The 6,836-nt window shown below is 46.1% G+C and overlaps 2 non-coding genes across 2 annotated transcripts; both read right to left on the bottom strand.

Annotated features, from left to right (window-relative positions):
* Positions 1 to 1,569: 1,569 nt before the first annotated feature.
* Positions 1,570 to 1,661, bottom strand: trnar-ucu (transfer RNA arginine (anticodon UCU)). Its single transcript is given in 2 exon segments — positions 1,570 to 1,605; positions 1,625 to 1,661. It is a non-coding gene; the product is annotated as a tRNA-Arg (tRNA).
* A 270-nt stretch (positions 1,662 to 1,931) lies between these two features.
* trnar-ucu (transfer RNA arginine (anticodon UCU)) lies at positions 1,932 to 2,023 on the bottom strand. Its single transcript is given in 2 exon segments — positions 1,932 to 1,967; positions 1,987 to 2,023. It is a non-coding gene; the product is annotated as a tRNA-Arg (tRNA).
* Between the last annotated feature and the right edge of the window lie 4,813 nt (positions 2,024 to 6,836).

Genomic DNA, 6,836 nt, shown 5'->3' with positions numbered 1-6,836 from the left:
CATCACCATAACCACAAGGGCATCTTAAGCACACAATAAGTAACATGCGCATCTTGTACGAGATGGACAAGCTTTGCCATTAGCCATCTTCCTTTTGTCCCAAATGCCGGTCTGCCTCCTGACCCCAGTTGTTTATTATAAGATGTGACGGGTCAAATGGAAAATGGGTCGTATTAACCTGCTGAAAAGATGCATATAGCCACCTATTGGTGAGGAGGAGGACATGTTCCCGTCAGTGATTTGTTTTTTTTCTGTTGTGTGTAAACTGGAATTGAAATTTGGAGCATTGCTCAATTGAACTGTGCATCTAAACGTACAAAATGACATGTTGTGTGGTAGAAGAGAGGAGGAAATGGCCCACGAACGGCTGGGTGGCTGCTGCTGACAGGTGAGGATGTCTTTTATCAACAGGTGTTCGGAAGCCAGCAGAGAGATGAGCCGAGATAACACAAGCAGGCATCACAATCAACCCAGCAAAGCTATTAGAGTGAAGGTGAACGGGTAACCACAGCCACATTCTCCGGCTGCAAACATCCTTTCACCACTTCCAGTCTCACCTGCCCCACACACACTCACACACATACGTTCACACAACACACACAAATCGCTGTCAGAATCTGATGAAAGCAGATTCTGCGAGGTGGATCTGCACGCCACCAGCTCTGGTTTAATTAGTACAAGTCATGCAACGTGCTGTTGGCCTGCCTCCTGCTCACATTTGGTCTGAAAAACAAACATGTGTGATGCAGAACAAACACTCTTGTTCAAGTTAACACGGCCCAGTTAAGGCAATCCCCATGTTTGTGAGGTGGTTATTAAATTGTGTGATACAATTGGCCATTTTCTTTTACACCCCTGCTAAGATTTAAGGAAAGAGCTAAATGTGTGTGCAGATAATAGAGGACTAAGCTTCCTGTTTGCACGCCAGTTGGGCAGCTTCACTGTCATGAGATGTCTAATCTGACCCTTGTCTAGACCCCTGTATCATCCCAGGGGAAACTGGGTTATCTCATAGTGAACAGGTAGTGTGGGGGGAGAGGTGGGGCGGGGGGGGGGGGGGGGGGGGGGGGGTCATCCTGCTTCTAAACTTGGAAAAGGAAACTAATCCAGGGTCAAAGAGGGCCATGGTGATGAGTGAACCTTCACATGGGGCATGGAGTATTTAAAGTGTGTTCCCTTTGCTCCAACTCCTCCTCCTTCATTAAAACCCTGCACCTGGGTCTAACACTGATCCGCTGGAAACCCCCTCATGGCCACCACCAGAGAGGCCCCTTAAATCTGTCCCCAGCCCTTCCTCACAGCCCACTTAACCCTCCTTCCTCCTTTTCCTGCAATGGTTTTTTTCAGTATTAAGAGCGTGAAGAAGAAAGGAATTGTTTATTAGTCTGAGAGAGGGTAAATTACTATTTATTACACACAAGATGCATGAAAAAAAGATGAACATGAAAACATTGAGGGATGATCTGAAAACGTCCTGGCAGTTCCCACTTTCCGAAAGTTGGTGCAGAGCCTTTAAACCAGAAACCCTCCGACTCCAGCCCAGTATAGACTCGTATCGCTCCAAAAGGTCGACTCTGGTGGGACTCGAACCCACAACCTTTGAATTGCTCTTTACACACTCAACTAGAAGTCCAACGCGCTATCCATTGCGCCACAGAGCCTGCTAACATGCAATAAATATCAGCACAATGTGGTGGCAAATACTTTTAGCAGCGACACTTTTGGTGGCGTGAAGAAAGGAATTGTTTATTACTCGGAGAGAGGGTAAATTACTGTTTATTACACACAAGATGCATGAAAAACAGATGAACATGAAAACATTGAGGGATGATCTAAAAACCTCCTGGCAGTTCCCACTTTCCAAAGATTGATGCAGAGCCTTTAAACCTTCTGACTCCAGCCCAGTATAGACTCGCATCGCTCCAAAAGGTCGACTCTGGTGGGACTCGAACCCACAACCTTTGAATTGTTCTTCGCACACTTGACTAGAAGTCCAATGCGCTCTCCATTGCGCCACAGAGCCTGCTGACCTGTGATTAATAGAAGCATAATGTGGTGGCAAGTGCTTTTAGCAGTGACATTTGGTGGCAGATTTTATTAGCATGTCAGGTATGCACAAACACCTTATAGTTCTGCTGGAGGCTCATTTGTTTGTATTTTATTTTGTATTAGATAAACCATCCTTTCAGGCACAAAGAAAACCCAGAATAGCTAAGATTATGTTCCATGTAAACTCGTCCTGTGAAGAGTCCTATGTGTGTGTGTGTGTGTGTGTTTTTATTTCAGCTATGACTAAACACACTCGGGATTCCCAAAAGTATAGTTGTTGAGCGGTAAGATAAGATAAGCTGATGAAGTGCAAAGGAAAATCGAATAAAGTGTAAATGATCACTTTACCATGAACAATCACAAGAGGTGTGAACAGAAAAAAAACAACTCAGTTTGAACTCGAATTTGAAGATTCTGACACATCGACATTGAAGCCAAATTCTTGTTTCCATCAGACACCGTGCACACACTTGTTCTGATCTTATCTCTCTGTTTGTGGATCTTATCTCTCTGTTTGTGGTTAAATCTGTGCAATCGTTCTCGCCATTTAATGTGTGCATGGAACAAAGCAGCCTCGGGTTGCTGCCAACTGACTTCTCGTCTTGGGGCAAATGGGCAATCTGGTGCTCAGAAGCAGGGTGAGCAGGTCCTCCTGACTTTGCATCGATCAGAGGGGCGGTGTCAGGAGAATTCTTTATTTCAATATAAATAGAATGATTGGTGCAGTAACTTTATGGCAGTCAATCGTGTTGGGACTGTGTCCCCTGATGTCCAGCATGGCAGAAAACTCAGAGACCCCCTGCCCCCCTCCGTCTTCTGTCCAAAGTTTGTTTACACCCACAGTCCTCCATGCTAACTTGTATTTGCAGAGACATTGACAGAAAGATCCTTACCTTGCATGGGCTGCAAGCCAAAATGTCCTCACATTGCTAGTGAAATGCATATTCTGGTCCTCCCTATGCCGCCTGTAACAGCACACACACACGCACAGGTATGGGTCTGCTCACAAAGCACAGGAGTCTCACTACAGTTTATCTCCCAAACAGAAATAGGCTCAGATTTCAGGCCTTGTGGGCTCCTAAATATATATGGAAGTTTACATCAGGGTGTGTGTCACTGCTGTTTACAGCCAAATGATTTATGAGGCTTTTTGGCAAGAGGGGACAGACAGCTCACACGGTGTCGATGGGTTTCCGAGAGACGCTGAGTGGTCGGGCTACTGTTGCTCTACAATAATCACCAGAAAATTCATTAACAGAGATTATTTACAAAAACCAGAAATCAGCACGGCACACAAACGTTTTGCCTCCTCTCGTGACGCACGAGAACATTAGTGCAATAGTCCACTTGTAAGTTTATTGTCTTGTGGTTTGCTGGATGTGGAAACTCACCATAATGCTTGTGAAAATGCCAGGCATAACTGCATGGGAGTAGGATAAACATAGTTTGCATGCTGTCAAATAAAGCAACTGTACCAGACTGGGAAAGATCGATGTGCCTCCATTCTGTCTCTGTGTGACAGTCTTTTTGTTTGTGGACCACATGGAACAACTAGTCCAACTGGTATGGTTCCATTTTATTTAGACTAAGTGCATGTGTCCATGCATGCGCATAACTGGTTTCTCCCCCTCCATACGGAGCGGCAGCACACGTGCACACATCACCGAGCCCTGACTGTGTATTCTCAAAACACAAACGTCTCGGGCAAATACGCCATTATGTCGGTATGGTGGCGTATTGTCAGTACAGATAGAAAGCAAGATAAGAGCTCTGGTGCAGGAAGGAGCAAAGAACGCCACTCAGATATGAGATATGAGGGCATGTAGCTTTTCACATGTGGGGAGGGTGACGTATCTGCCCAGAGGCTTTGAAATGCAGCACATTCTTATGAAAGAAAAACAGAGGTGGAAAATTATCGTGAATGGAAAGCTTTGCTTTGTCTCCTTTTTCCGGGGTGGTTTTCAATTTGCCAACCCAGTCGTAGACTGATGCAACAAATGCAGATTATAGCTCATCATGCTAACATTGTAGCCGCTCTGCAGTGATATGGAAACAACAACAACAATAACCAGTTGTTCCACTTAATGGTGCTGAGTCCTAGGAAAACAAAATTTGGTATCACTGAGGCAATATGAGCCTGAAATACCGTCACAGCACTCAATGCCTGTCTTGGCTTCAGGTTTTGATGTAAAGTCTGACTAAAGACTTCACCTGTCAGCTTTTTCTCTTTCCATTCCTGTGGATACATCTAGAAAATTGCATTGGGCACCTTTTTGATGCTGATAGCTAATCATGATTGATCAGCAGCTCTGATTAGAATGTCAAATGGTCAGGTGTTGCTTCACATCTGATGGGACAGGCGACACTCTGGTATCGACCTAATCTGCTCAGTAAACCACTATCACATTGCATTGCTAACCTGCACTGCTAAGCACATAGATAAGCCAACCTATATATAAGATATGGATTATAGTGCATGACTAAAGTGGAATGTAGATGTGATCTTCACAATCCCACTTTTTCGAGGGGGGTTGTCCACCTCTGACTTCCAGCCCCTAAACTAACCTGTGCCAGGTCATTATTGGTTAAAATACTAATGTTGGCTGAGGGTCAAAACGGACACATGTGTCTGACTGCACCAACCACATATAACAAACGACAAAGAGGTGTGGAGTGAGAGGAGAGGAGAGGAGGAGCGGGCACCAATTCATTCCAGATATGTCCAGCATCAAACACTGGGCTGGAGGTGGCCCAGGCTCGAGCACCAGACGACCTCCCCAAAGTCACCTTCTTTCCCACAGAAGACAAATGGATCCTCGGAATCACCGAAAAACGGATCTGATTACACTGATACAGAGAATAACTGCATCTTTCCTGCCTGCTGTTCAAAATTGTTAAGTTGCTCCCTGCCTTCTTGCAAATATGCGAGGAATTTCAACAAAGAGGGAAAGAACAAAAAAATCGACTCAATCTAAAATGATTTGTGTGATTTGGCCGAGCTAGAAAAGCATTTTTTGGTGTGTGTGTGTGTTTGTGTGTGTGTGTGTGTGTGAGAGAGAGAGAGAGAGAGATACAAAAAAGGAGGTCTGAGGGTGGGAGTGTGGTGTTTATTAGTTTCTGCCAAGCCAGTCAGAGAAGCAAACACAAGCAGAATGAAACCCGATCAACTGGCACGGGGCCGGGGCCGGGGCCGGGGCCGGGGCCGGGGCCGGGACCAGCGGCGACGTGGGGCAGCGTCGGGGGAGCAACACTGACAAACGCGCATCATTAAATAAAACAGGTCCGCAAATAATATCAGGACACGTTAGAAACTCGCATTCGTGGATTAATTTAGCTAAAACCCTGAAAAATGTCTCAGCGAGTCTGATGGAAGTGGCATCGGAGCATCTGCAGGGATGAAGGGAGGTTTTATGATTGAAGTTGGCTAATTCTATCCTGCTTGATCCCATCCCACTTCACTTCTATCAGACACACACTGGCCCAGCAGGAAAATCCCTCTGTGGCCAGGCACACATTTCTTTTTAACTTGATATGCTTGTGAATCACCCCCAGTGCTGCTGCGCTGCTGCACTAATGAACGTGGGCCCACAGACAGCGCTGTCCGTGGCCCACTATTCTCCCATCATGCTGGAAAACAGGATCCAGCTGCCCGCCACCCTGTCATTACAGAAAAAACCCACCCTGCTCTCCTCTCGACCCATCTTGTCCCCCCTGACCACATCTCACGCTTGCCGGTTATACCTCCTGCTGCCAATCTTAGTCAGGATTTAACCTTCCGCAACCTGCCTTCATCTCGCCCCCCCCACCCCAGCTGGACCACTGACCTGTATCACATGTTGCTCATTTTCACAGTTTGACCAACTGCGCTTCCAATATCGCTGCGAATCAGCTCTGGCGATGGTGAAGATTCATCTCTCCCTCGCTCGAAGATGTCGTCAAGGCACATTAAAGATTGTTGTCTTTGTCTTTGTTGTGTTTATGAAATTCTGACTACTTATGATAGAATGCTGATAACTCTGCAGCGGCAGTCTTGGATCGGTATCTGAGCCAGACGGATATTTAAATCTCAACCTGTTGTTGACAGTGTGCGTACGAGGGCCCATAGCCGAGGGATGGCATGAAATTCCAATCTGATAAACTCATCAAAGTGATGTGCTTGTGCCGAGTGTGATTCTTGGCGCTGGATGGGGAAATGGTGCGTGGACAGAGACAAAGACAAACACACACACACACACACATGCCTAGCTGATACCTGCATCAGGGCAGACTTAAGCCATTCCTAATATGCTGAGTGAAAAGTAAATATGGTTCTGCGGCATCAGGGCTTCCCGCTTACTGACAACCCATCTGACTCAAAACAAAGCTGGAGTTCAGGGTGGGGCTGGAAGGATGAACACTAGGAAGGCAGAATCCCCTGAGAGGTACGCACTCATGCAAGCAATGAGTCGAATGAAGGGAGCTGCCGCAATTATGGAGGTAATGCAGCTCAGAACACCCAGAATGCTCTTTGTTTCTAGCAGAGACACAGGTCATTCTATAGGAAACATGTTTGTTGATGTAGTATTGTATTCTAATGGTTCGGTAGAGACTTGTGACACGAAGAGGACCAGATTGTGGACAGAAGGGAGACAGAACTGCATCATCTGAAAAAATAAAATAACAGATGGAGTTCTGAGGAACTTCCTGCTCACCTGAGTTCCACCTCAACTTCTCTCCATCTAACAGACTCCCCTGCTGGCTTTAATGTAGACACAATAAAAGAACCACCAGATGGTTCACTGGGGATC

This window comes from Takifugu rubripes, chromosome 21, assembly GCF_901000725.2.
Source record: "Takifugu rubripes chromosome 21, fTakRub1.2, whole genome shotgun sequence".
Taxonomy (NCBI): domain Eukaryota; kingdom Metazoa; phylum Chordata; class Actinopteri; order Tetraodontiformes; family Tetraodontidae; genus Takifugu; species Takifugu rubripes.
Note: the sequence above shows the minus strand (reverse complement) of the source record. Positions and strands in the feature narration are given on the sequence as shown.